Genomic DNA, 13,711 nt, shown 5'->3' with positions numbered 1-13,711 from the left:
AGCCCGGCCCCGAGATTTCAACGAATCGTGAGGAGGTAATCGCGTGGCAGTGAACGATGTAACGGAGGTGTGTACGGGGCACAGGTAGAGGAGGTCACGGCTCGCCGGTATCTCTGTCACCGAAGGCGGACACCTTCTTAGAAGAGGAAAGATAACCGTGGTCAGTGACAAGTGCGAAGCCATTTCAAGCTGTTTACCGAGCACCCGACGAGTTTCTCAACCCGTTTACGCTCGATCCTCGTAATTAACTGTGCTCGCCTCGCTGAGACTCTTAGACGACGATCCCCCCCGGATCGCGATCGATCGCGAAATCTTCCATTATTGCTCAAATCTGGTGACTTCATTTAGAAGGATCAACTCTTCTGGAAAAGTTCAGCTCGTCTTCCGGCCTTCGAAGACGTACTGTACCACAATAATTCAATAACGAGAGTTCAAAACTTTGGAAGACAAAAAGGTCCGGAAATGATTAGTTTCCGAATTATTAAAGTTTTTGTGCTACGATTCTCGTCGCATCGTCCTAGAGGAAATGTTCAATGTGTCCCCCTCCTGTCTCAAGACAAGCTCGTCGTGTCATTGAGCTCCGAACACGCTCCCCAATAAAGCATAAATTGTAAACAAGCATAATACACCTCGAGAACGTAAACATAGACCGGCGATTACAGTGACTTTCCGTATACGTCAACAACACGGGCCTTGCCGTGTTATGTTTACACTCCTCGAGGTCCGAGGCCTCTCGAGCTTCGCGGCCCCTCTCGGGGTACACCCTGCGGCAGTGGGGATAATTCCGCGACGTTTATCATCCAGGCTATGGCGACATATATACAGAAATCACTTTAAAAACATTGTTGATCGCCTTGAAGATGATGCGACGGGAATTATGACACAAAAATTGTAACAACTCAGAAGCTAACTAATTTTTTTTTTCTTCTCTAAGCACTAGGAATCTATTCCCAAAGTTTCGCCCACCATTTACCAAACACCCTTGTGGGTTGTGGTAAAGAATAAAATTTAATAAAAAGGATCACGTGGTTCGATCCACAGTTGGTGCAATTTGAAGAACAATGGAGGAGACCGCGGTCCCGAAAGAATAAATTGCAGTGAAAAGCGTTGCAGCAGGGATGGCCAAATGAGGTTTAGCAAGTGGTTCGTAACCGAGGAGAACGGGCGAGGGATCGTGAAGCTGGGAAAGGGCCCCGTGACAAGAAGAGGGAACCGTTCCCATTGAAACGGCAAAATCGCGATCGGCGATCGGCTCCCCCTTCTTCCTCCCCGGTTATCTGTTCGCCGTACTCGTGCGCGCCGGGATATCTCGTGAACAAGGTCCGCAGGGCTCAAGTGTGAACGTGATTTTCGTGGCTGAGTGAATTCCGCTGGGGACGGGGGACGGGGGCGGGGAGAAAGAGAGACAGAGATGCGCGCAGCGAGATACAGGTGGGAGTAAAAAGGGACGAAACGGAGTCGGAGGATCGGGCGCTGGTGCTACGCCGGGTTCGGACAGGACTTCGAAGGATACAAGGTCCTGGTATGCGGCGATATCAACTCATTACCATGCCCGGCGCAGACAGCAGGGTGTGACTTTGCATCCATTAGGATAATTGCTCCTCTAAGTCTCCCGGTGATTTCTTCGCTCGCGCTGATTGCTTTACGCGCGCGTTCAACGCGACAACCGATAACTCATCGATTGGCGCCACCTTTTTAAACCGATCCCCTTGGCTCGCTTATCGCGGCCACCGGATTCCCCGATCCCGATTTCGGATGTCGGAGCTACTTCCAAAACTGGAGGAAGTCGCGCCGATTTTTAACCATAACGAGCACTATAATGAGTTAGACTCGAGACGAAGTTCTCGAACAGAATCCACTAAATGGGTTACAGTGAATTCTCGATATATGTCAACAACACGGGTCTTGCCAGCGTCGTGTATCGTCCAGGAGACATACCTGAGCCGTGTTATCGGACAGGGGCCGCCGCGGTAGTGGGGATAACTCCGCGACGTTTATCATGGAGGCCTTGGCGACATATATAGAGAAATCACTGTATCGATTCCCTCGAAACCGAAATAAAATTCCACTCTTTCCTCAGCGATAGTCGTCGAAAAATAAAATTTCTACCGAAGCTTCGATCCAATAGACAGTGATTCATTTTCATAATGTGGGTGGGAACAATTGATTTTATTTAACACTAGAACTACCTGACGAGTCAAGATGACTCGCTCCTAAGTTTTTCTTTTAGAAATATCAATATTATAAATATGTTTCCGTGAGAAAATGTTTTGATAAACTTCCCTGTCGAAGTAGATATTTGAACAAAACTGGTACGAAGCCTAAACAAATGCAATCTCGTTGTTATCATAAGGCAACATACGCCAGTTGCGTTTAGTGCATGGTTGTTCCAGTGTTAATAAATTGCTGTGACTCTGAGGGATTCTTAACCACTGGTTAGGTAGTTATCGCGTCGATCACGAGTAGAGGTTCGATTAAAAGGATTCAGTGCTGGCAGATCCTGGCGTAGATTAGTGCAGTTGAGAAACAGACAATGACTCAGAGATTGAGGTTACCCTGGTTGTTATAGTTGCGACACTAGCGCTGCCGATAGCTTCTTAGATTAGTTTCCTTTAGTGCCATTGGAACGGGGACATCGAACCACTGATTCTGTCAACACTGGATTTAGGCTGTTCCGTATGAAATGTCGGATTTTGGAATGCAAGTTCCGTGAAGCGGTTTTGGTTTTCAAACATTTTTTAAAAATTTTTTAAGCAATTTAATTTTAAGTTACAAAGCGGATCTTCAAGGTCCTGCTTTCGGTTGTTCCGCAGAAATATAATTTTACTTTTAAAAATTAATTTATTGGTACGATAGAGTATCATGTGATCATCAAAATGTGGTGATAAATGTGGTGAGAAATGGTGATAAATGGTGATAAACAATGAAATTCATAGCACTACTTGAAGTCATAATAAAATAAAGAGATTTGCAATTCGTTGACAAAAATATGTCCTGCTAGTTTTAGAAATAGTACATTATTAAAAAATACGAAACTATACCATAGGTATAAAAAGTATTACTTTAGGCCAGGATTACGACCTGCCACACCGTGCGTCGCCTAAACGATCAAACTACAGAATCGAGCAGGTGTCGTAGGATGGAGGGGACGAATTCGTTCCGATAACTTAATCAGGAGCAAGTAGTCGGTACGTGGCGCAAGGCGGCAGGTAGTAAATCACGGTTCTGACAGGTCCGCAGCTTCATCAGGGGTACCGATTTCACGGGCCGTGGCGGGCGCAGGGCCCGAAGACACCTGACCCGGGTCCCGAACCGGCCAGGGACAGATCTCGGGCCAGGCTTTGGGTAGCTGACAAACGACTCATCCGGGCGAGTCGACACGGCTCCTCTAAACGCTTTCTAACGGCGTCTTTAATCACTCCATCCCGGGGTCGGGAGACAGAAAGAGAGAAAGAGTGAGAGAGAGAGAGAGAGAGAGATAGGGGGTGGGGGGTGGGGGGAGAGAGTGGCGGAAAGGGCCGCGAGAACAGAGTCGACGGGCCGTGCTACCGAATTCCCGTGACAAGGTACAAGGAACTTCCAGCGAGAGGAGCAAAAGGACCGGGTCAACGAAGGTACGCGGTGGAAGAGGTGGAAACGTGGGGCCGGCAGACGCATTTGTCGGCTGTTGGCCCGGTTCTCGTCGCTCTCTCCACGGCCGAGCCAGGAAAGATTAGTGGTCCTAATTCCACCTCGTGCCTCCTCCCTGTTCCTTCAGGAAATCCCTCTTCGGGAGGGACAAGGGACACCTACTTGCTCGCGCCCGCTCGCCTCCTCTCGACCTCTCTCTTCTTCCTCGTTTTCGACCCGGACGAGTTATCTGTTCCGTTTCGACGGCTCCGCAGCCCCGGATTGTGTTGGTTACGAGTGTCCGAAAGCAGCGGCGCTCCTGCTGGCTACCGTAAATGTAAATATCCGACGCTCCCCGCATTAACATACGTCCCCGCAGGCTCATTAAGGATGAAATTAATTATCCGAGCGAACCGTTTCTCCTGCTCCACCGGCCTCCGCAGCCACGGCCCTGCCAAGGAAAACTTGCGTTTACCAGGCGATTTTTAACTCTGGAATTATTTCGGGTCCTTGCTTGGCTACTGGCCGGACACTTCATCATACCGAGAGGAGGAGATAGGGAATACGTTACAGCGAGACACGGCGATACCGAACCGGGGACACCTGGCGAGGAATGTGAATCGTAATTTGACTAATGAACATTTGGGGGAGGGAAGAAGTTGATGGGATTGTTCGTGGTTTTTGGTGTTGCGTTGATAGAGCGGGTGATCCATGACGCTGATGGGTTTTGGGATGAAAGAGTGTGAGGAGTCCAATCCTTTGATTTAGACTAGTACAGCTTAGCTGGATAGTAGCCTATTAGGCTCGTCATCAATCGCCGATACGATACAGTGATTTCTCTATATATGTCGCCAAGGCCTGGATGATAAACGTCGCGGAACTATCCCCACTACCGGGGAGACCTCAAACACCGAGGAGTGTAAACATAACTCGGATATGTCTCCTGGACGATACGCGACGCTGGCAAGACTCGTGTTGTTGACATATATCGAGAATGCATTGTACCAAAACGCGAAACAAAATTCTGGAGGAGTATGATTCCACATCAGGGCCAAGATGAACTATTCGATGTTTTCACTTGCAAAGCTACCAATTACCAACAAAATATAGAACAAATGATGCACAAGGGACACGATGCTGTATCAGAACCAAGATTAAGCTGCGCCAATCTAAAAACCGGGTTCGACTGTTAGCAAAGGGTCGGTTGGCCTGATGCTCGGCGGCATCAGGGCCGAGGAACGAAAAAGCGTGTCGCCTGGATGGTCACGTGACGAGGTAAGAAATCGCGAGGCCGCGTGATTTAGGAAGGTGAGTCGTTAATCAACCGGCCGAGTTAGAAGTCAACAGGTGCGAGAACGAAGCGGCGGCGGCGGCAGCGTGCCGCTCTCGCATGGGACACGCATGCCGCGCGTGTGTCACGGACGTGTGTCTCCACACTCGTCTACGAACGCATCCGTGTGTGCACGGTGGTGTAGAAACTCGATTATGGTTGGGCGGACTGCGCGGATGCCTCCAGAAACTGGGACAGCGCCGCTCCTGTCTTCTAGGCGACGATAAAGAAAATTGATAGGGGCCGTACGCGAATCGGGAATCGATTCTACCGTGCAGGAGCCTGTCGACGAGCTCCTTCGACCGGCATCCGGAACGTGCAGTTAGATCCTGGAATTATGGTCCTGGATGGCTGCCTGATTCGTGGTTAATGCACCTTTGAAATGACCTCTAAATGAAGCTCGATAATTTGCTTGCAAATAACAGTCCCAGAAAAAGTGGGTATGCTCGTCCAAATAATTTGCTGGATTGTGAACAAAATTGCTGTCGTTGATTCGTTAAAAAATTCTCAACCACTGATCAATTATAAAATAATTTTTAATAGAAATTTGGCAGAGGCTGAGGATCAAGACTGAGAAATGACAATTGGAAAATGTGCTAATATATGCATTAACACTGAACTAAAAAATGATATATTTAGTAGAGCAGGTATTGCAAATAAATTGGATATTGTTATTTTTATGAGCCAAATAAAATCGCAGAAAACAGAGTGAGAAATTGTTGTGGAACCTGTCAAAGATCAACGCCCGTGACGGAGAGGTTGAGAACCGACAGCGCCTGGCCGTCATCGATTCAGATATCGAGCTAATGATCAATTACGAAATATAAGAAAGCGATATATCCGTTCCGTCGACGCGACAGATAGAATTATGAGTAATAACTCCGGCGATATTTAATGTTTTACGCCGCGCCGGCGATATTCTCAATTACACGAGGCGTTTGTCGTTTTTAGCAATTCCGCGGGGCAATCGACGCCGTGTTTCAGAGGCACGAATAAATTTCGGTTAACGAGGGAATTAGTCGCCGGAGAGTTATCGGCTGGATAAAGTTGCACGCATTAAAACGCCGTTAAGGTGACGCGTAAATTGCGGCCGATGTAATCGATAATGAAATTTATTGTCTCGCCGATGAGCGCGTGATTAGCTCGAATCCCGGTAAACCGGTCCGATTCAACCGAGAACGCCGCGAGAGATATCGGCTTCTCCCGCTTTCGTACGGACAGCAATTTTCTCCCGGTAATTATCACTTTAAGCCTAGATAGCGCGGGCATTAATAATCGTTAATAATCCGCGGGAAATGCCTGACACCGGGTATTACTACATTTAGCTCTTTTTCTTTTTTACTCGCCGAGATCGACTCCTGGCGACCGGTTGATTAAGTAATAGATTTACAATGTGTGCATAACCGGAAGTCTGATCAGGCCAAGTTCAATGGCGAGGAAATTTATAAGTCGCTCTGCTGTTTGATTCAAGCAGGCCTCATTCACGATTCAATGGAAACGGGTAGTTGCAATGAGTATTGTCTTGAACTATTCAAACAATGTCAAACGTGCTCAAACAGCATTCAAAAGCCATTTATGATTCGATACAGATCAGTATTAGTTCCAATTGGCATCTTCAATTATTCAAACATCCTCAAGCATGCTCAAACTTGGCATAGACTCTTAATCTTCCGTGACCATTGTCAAAGTAGACAAGTTCAAGTTGCAAAGAGTATTATCTTGAAGTATTCAAACAACCTCAAACATGTTCAAACATCATTCAAAAGCCATTTATGACCCAATACAGTTGAGTACTAGTTCCAATTGACTTCTTCAAATACTCAAACATCGTCAAACATGCCTAAACTTCATTCAAAAGCAATTTACGACTCAATACAGTTGAGTACTAGTTCCAATCGACGTCGTCAAGTATTCAAACATTGTCAAACATGCTCAAACTTGGATTATACTCTCAATCGTCGTAGACGAGTTCAAGTTGCAAAGAGTATTATCTTGAATTATTCAAACATCGTCAAACGTGCTCAAACTTGGGTTTCAGAAGATCCGAATGGGAGCTGTGGTTTGATCAGTGATCGAACAAGATTGATCCCGCAAGCACTGCAATCTAAAACACATGCAACTTTAAACTTGCCTGATTGTCCTCGGATTTTCGAATCCGGAAACAGCACGATACCTTCGTCAAACTGGAGCCACAAATATCTATAAAACAACGGAGCACAATTTCGCCGAATGAACGAATAGAGGCAATTAGTGTCAATTGTGCCGAAATGAGAGGCCGAATGATGGTTGGCACCGAACGCGGAGGGGATAGACTGGTGGCACGGGGACGCCAATGATTAGGCGCGCGATGATGATGAGCGTTCAGACGGATTTAGGATACTAATTTAAACGCTCGAAACGAAATATGAGCGTCGTAATAGTTCATGAATCGTCGCGGCGAGGCCTCCTATTGATCGGGGGACCACACCTGCGTCGAAAACCAAGCCAGCGATCTAGAGGGATCATAAACCGATCGGCGGCTGGCGAACGACCGCCGTTTATTGGCCATTCGACCAGTCTATAAAGCCAGCCACTTCTGCCGTTTACGTTTCGTCAAAAACACCGTACAACCCAGGCTTCCCACTCCGTTTAGAAATGGCCGCTAAGTAGCCAGTACCGATTCGAACGACCGAATAAAACCCTCTGGCCGAACCTCGGCTCTTTCGCAAACGACCGCGGACTACTGCAGCTCGGACCGTCCACCAGTGTCTATTAAATAATCGAACGTTTTCCTAAGCGGTCGATTATTGTCCGGTAATAATTAATCGCCGGGCTCGACGGCCGAGTACGATGCGATGCGATCGATCGATCTATCGGGAACGGTTCGCTAACTGTCGTTCATTAACTCGGTGAATCGCCGCGCTTCTTGGGAAATACGTTACGTGGTAGGACGAGACAGGAGCCTGCGAGAACCGATCGTCGTTGATTTTGCGCCTGGTGCTCCTGTCGAATAGATAATTACCGTCAGACTGCGGATTCGATGCGTTCATCGCGAAAATTAATAGGTCGGAGAACTTTGAAGACATTAGAAAAATTTAAACGGTACACGGGCTCAGGTCTATGAATTTTTGGATCCTTCTCCAACGATTTTGCAATTGCCCCTTGCCCTGCAATATCGAGTCAGATGCCTTTAATTAATTTTCTTTAAACGGAAATAATATTTTATGGTAGTCGATATACTTTTTGGAGAAAACATAGGCATATAGATTTTCTTTTTTTTTTTCTTCTATGAAACTCTGAACGATGAGGATTTTTTAATAACCACAAAATAAATGGTACAAGTAGTTAATGAATTTTTGGTTGTGGTAGTTTTACAGATGAATTAAAAAATAGGTGGACCGGTGCGCTGGAGGGTTAAGAAAACATTTTTATCTCATTCTCTGTCAGATAAGAGTGCACTATTGTTGCACCAAAAAGTCGCCAGTAAAAATTTGTAATTTTACTAAAAAGTACGTTTACACGGTTTTTGCGGCGTTCAATTAATAGCGAGAGCTTCACGGGAAGCAGTTCGTTTGATGAAATAAAATTATTTGGAAAGTAGAAATCGCCGGCGACAGCCGTAAGATGGATGTCCGTTTCGAAAAATAGAGGGGAAGGGGGAGGGGGAGAAGAAAAAAGTCGAACATCGGATCGCTCTCTAAGCCGAAACGATTAAGAGTCGTTACATAAACTCGCGCGGCTCGGTGTAGCGCCGCGGAGCGGAGCGGCGAGGCGGCGGCGGCGGTGAGTTTCTAAATCACTGGGAAACGTTTAATCTCTGGCAATTAATTTCGCAGGGAATTTCATAGTTAGAAGAGGAACGGAACGATCCGTGGTGGCTCGGCCGACTTCCGCCGGCCGGGGCCCCGTTAATTGCATCAAAAGGCTTATTAGACGCGGCGCGGAACCGCGTACGCGCGCATGCAAATGCGCCCACTTACGCGTCTTAATATGAATATTTTGTATTCCTCAGTATGCGTATCGACGCGCACAATGCCCGGCTACCCTTCTAATGAGATACGGAGGGGTTCCGCGCCGGCTAAAACGAAATACGTGTCTGATACCTTCGAAATGCTAATTATCGTCGATTATCTAATGGCTCATCTAGCGGCGGGGCCGACATTCGTCAGATTCGGATTCGCCCGTGGCTCCCTTCGGCGAAACCTAACCGAAAATACCTCTCGCAAACACTCAAACACGAGTCACAGTTTCGTCAACAATTTTATTCACTAGAAAATCATTTTTTCAAATCGCGGGAACAATGTCCCAAACACCACTCATTTATATTCTGCACACACCCCTATGACTAATCCCTTGACACACGAATTAGAAATTTTCCATGCGCCCTGAGGTACCATTCATTGTTTAATATATCATTTCTGCGAGTTCAACAACGATTTTCGATTCAAAACAGTTCACAGAATGATAATTGTTGTTGCTAATATTTGTTGGGAATATTAAACACGACTCAAGTCGAATGCGTGCAATGAGAACTACTCTGCGGATTTTTGTGTGAAATAAAAATGTTTCTTAATCACTTTTTCAAGTAGAAAGTAGTAGAACAGTATTTTAAAATTCCTCAAATGCTTCCACCGTTTCGCACTTGGTTTAGTCACTCTTACTGCAAGCGCATAAAATCCGCATGACGTAGCTGAGACGTCGTTGCACGTCAAGCTCGGAGAATTACTTTAGTAAATGACGCGTAGGTAATGACAGTTTTGCCAATTTTTCGCAAGGCGTCTGCGATTCTTTCCGCCGTTTTCACGGTGTAGCGAGCCGCGCCCTTCGAAGGGAGCACCGGGATTCCGCGAAACGTCCGTCGCGAATTTATGTTGCGGGGGCCAGGCTAGACAGCCGGTCATTGCAGAAAATCGAAGATATCACCGTCGGCCGTCGCGTCGCGTTGGAGATATCGCCGCTCAATCCGCACAATTAACGAAGATCCGCGTGGCTTTCCATTCGACGTCCCACGCCTTCAGGCTTTGTTTACGGCGGCTACCGGCGACGTTATTCCCACCTCTGATCCCTATCGAGCGTCTTGCTGCCGCGAGGTTCGCAGAACAACATGGATCCGCGATGGCAACCCTTCAACTGGGCTCTCGATGCTGTTACAATATCGATTTCGGTCCCTAAAACCATCCCCGGGAACCTTTCTCCCCACTGAAACACATGAACATTCGAATATGGACCCTGAAAATTTTCAAAGCAATTCTATTGACAAAACGAAACGCTCAATAAAAATTTTAATCATTCTAGATTGTCAGTCGCGAGCTTGGGAAGCTCAAAATGTTCAATTAGACAAATAATGTTACCATAGGGTTACTAAAACAATCCAGAAATTGCATCTTTATGCAAAATAAAAATGATCCAAGTCAGTTGTAGGAAATATTTAATTTTTTCGTAAAGGAGAGAGAGAGGTAGTTAGGTTACCACGGGGAATTAACAGAGTGCTGCAGAAATTGAAATCCCAAAGGTTCTTCGCTTTTTCCAGTTGAACTTTGATCACAGGAAATAATTTATGAACAATACGTCGTGCGTTTCTTGAATTAGTAAATAAAGCCACGCGAGGATGCAACAAGAGCAGCGCGATTGCTTAATAAAGGTGGAGACAGCGAGGCATTTCGGGCCAGGCGGAGGGGCCCGGACGTTTTTCGCGGCCTAACAAGGCGCAGCGTGTCGACGCAATTTTAATTCCAGAAAATCCCTGTCGGGCGACGCCTATAAACAATTTAATTAACCAGTGGACGCGTTCGCAGCGTACGCGCGGCGGGCAGTGCATAAATCAAAGCTCCTTTATTTGCCCCGGGGTTCGACTATTAATGAACGGACGGACGACGACGACGGGGCGAAACGGCGTCGGTTTCAGCCGACGGAGACGACTAAATTAAATGAACATCTAAATCGTCGAATCCCCGGGGACCACAAATCTCCCGGCTGCCGAAAACGCAACGGGTGCAAAACTCGAGAGGCCCCGGACAAGTTACCGGGGCCCGGCGGGCCAGTCGGTCCGGGCCCGACCCGGCCCGACCCGGGGCCCGAGACTCTCTCTCTCTCTCCCGAGTCCGCGCCGCCATAAATTCTCCGGTGAATTCGAAATTCGGCTGCACCGGGGCCCCAGCGCGATCACGCGAGAGCAGGTAATGTCGATGGCCGACTGATCGTTCGAGGATCTTCCTCTGCGTGGGACGCCCGGAGATTTCGATGCGTGGAGATTCCGAAGCGGAATCGCGATCTCATCTTGGCCACCGACAACTTCGGGACTTCGTGCCTCGAATCCCAGTTAGGATAATCATTCGCGAAACATTCTGTTGAAAATGGTGCCCCCAGAGGGACGTCCTTTTGACGCCGCCATCCTCTAAGCTTGGGTTAATGGGACTGCAGATTTTTGTCCATCCAGAGCGTCCCCCAACTTTCGCCCCAGGACTAGAGGTTACTAATTGTGTCTTCTCCAATTCAGCGCAGGTACAGTGAATTCTCGATATTTGTCCACAACACGACACCCAGTGACATATATCGTCCAGGAGATACTATTTTTTGATTCACGTGTCAGTGATAGATAGTAGATAGTTCTGGGCCTTTATCTATTCATTTGTGACATATATCGAGAAAAGACTGTAGTCCTCCAGTTTTGGCTCGAGGACCAACAAAGATCGAACTAGCAATGCTCGACTCCTATTTCGTTGAGTTCCACTCGGTGTCAGAGATTCCGAGAAGCACAATTTCACGGGGCCCAGTTCCCGCGATCCGAGACGGAAGAATCCGCGCTCGCGAACGGCACTCGAAAAACTGTCTCAGTTCGTACACTCAATTAGTTCCGGCAGTGGTGGAGAGCGTACGAGGTGTTCGTCCTCGCATAATAATTCCGTTTGTCACGCCAGTTACGCGCTCTACATAGCCACGCACGATGCTCCCCGAGCGCTCTTAGAGCCGCGGTTTTAGAATAGCCTAATACGGCGGGATAAATACGTTGCTTCTGATAAAAAGAAGAAGAGTAACGGTAGCGACGGACTGCTCGATCCGAGAGCCAATTTTTTAACGATTTCACGGAATCGGAGGATCAAGAGATCCCTCGCGGAGAGGATGGCGAAGATCCAAGATGGCCGCTTCATAATCTGAAAAAGCGATCTCCGCGGCCGAGTCTCGATTTTCCAATTTCAATCATTAAAATCCTAATCATTGGACTGCGGATATTTATGCAAAGTAAAAATTGTACAATTCTTGTAATGTCATAGTGTTATATTCGGCCAGTCCATTTTTTGTTAGAAATGTATGAAATTCGCAGTCTAGTGATCATCGTGGCTGCAAAAGAAAATAACACGACGAGGGATTAGTACATGACAATTATAGCGTATTAAATCACTTTGAAGCAACATTTAGAACGGTTCGATGAAATTTCGAGTTTCCTGCCGGAAAAATTATTTCCCAGGCCAGTGTATGGCGAGGCCGATGCAGTTTGCATTTTTCGCCGGGAAATCGCGGAGATCTCGCGCTAACGGTCCCAAATCGGCATTACGGGGCTAACGGGAGCAGAAAGGATCGTTCTGCCGCGTGTGTTAGGCGCGTTAACAAACGGCCCAGTCACCGTCGGTTAACATCGCGGCAGCACCGCGGCGGCGCAAGCCCGCGTTCAACCAGAGCGTCGCGGACCCCGTTTCCTCCATCACCGTCGCGAATTAATTATCACGATCGTTCCCGGATTAATTACCGGCCGCGAATCGGCCAGGCAACCGAGAACCAGCCCGCTTTTTTCTCCGGCGCGCAATTTGTACGGCTAAACAGCCGCGTCGTCGGACGATCAGCCTCGCGAGACCACTCGGAGCTGACATTACTCATTCGGAACGAATTGCGGGAGCAATTAATCCTCAATTGTCGCTGACCGTGGCGAATTTCGGAAATGTTCAGGCCGTAGAAAGTATAAGCAACGATCAAAAGTATCATTTAATACGTCGAGTGTCTCCGCTAGGAAGATTTACGGCGAATGTTGGCTCAGGATTTTTGGTTTGGTATGGTTTCGAGGTACAGTGAATTCTCGATATATGTCGGAAAGTCCTGGATGATAAACGTCAAGGTAAACCGCGAGGTATACCCCGTGAGGGGCCACCGCTACACTCCGTGGTAGAAAGGATAATTCCGCGACGTTTATCGTACAGGCCTTGGCGACATATATCGAGAATTCACTGTATCCAGTGTTACCTGTGTAGAGTGTGATAATTAGGTGCAATTTAGAACAGTGAACAGATTCAAGGAATTCAAAATACTGCTATAACACTTTCAATTTGTTAAATCTATTGAGGAGGATGAATTTTTATACAACCCGTATTTATTGCAATACAAAATTTTTTATCTTGGCACAGTCTCAATTCTAGACTGTAGAGACCAAGATCTACATAGTTCAGAAATTATAAATTCTTCGACCCACGTGTGTTTTTGTTTTATTTTTTAGTAGGTACAAAATTTGTCTATGTAGATTAATTTTCGAGAAGTACATAAGAGTAACCATAATATTTGCATCCCTCGAATATGAATGATGATCTCTGTATCAGATGTGATTAATTAGTAATTGCACTCTGTATATCGTTCAACACAAAGTAGAATAATAGAAGCGCTAGGAAAGTTGTGTGACTAATTAATTGATTGCCGAGTGTTTCTAAGAATTCCTACGGTCGCAGTAAACTTATGAACACAAGAAATACTTAACGCTGGTAAAATGATGAAGGACTTCCTCCCAGGAGGATTCGATGCTCCATAGTAAAC

The 13,711-nt window shown here is 46.8% G+C and overlaps 2 protein-coding genes across 3 annotated transcripts in view; one reads left to right on the top strand and one right to left on the bottom strand.

Annotated features, from left to right (window-relative positions):
• The window catches only part of LOC143354449 (uncharacterized), a 307,139-nt gene extending 296,124 nt beyond the window's left edge, over window positions 1-11,015 (bottom strand). The window contains exon 1 of the mRNA XM_076788546.1: window positions 11,000-11,015. The gene's annotated coding sequence lies outside the window, so the exon portion shown is untranslated. The remainder of the gene's footprint in view (window positions 1-10,999) is intronic.
• Window positions 1-13,711, top strand: part of Ss (aryl hydrocarbon receptor spineless) — a 192,953-nt gene that overhangs the window by 42,091 nt on the left and 137,151 nt on the right. The gene's annotated exons all lie outside the window — the stretch shown is intronic.

The sequence above is a fragment of the Halictus rubicundus genome, chromosome 5, assembly GCF_050948215.1.
Source record: "Halictus rubicundus isolate RS-2024b chromosome 5, iyHalRubi1_principal, whole genome shotgun sequence".
Lineage (NCBI taxonomy): Eukaryota > Metazoa > Arthropoda > Insecta > Hymenoptera > Halictidae > Halictus > Halictus rubicundus.
The sequence above is the reverse complement of the archived record's forward strand: the minus strand, read 5'-3'. Positions and strand labels throughout refer to the sequence as shown.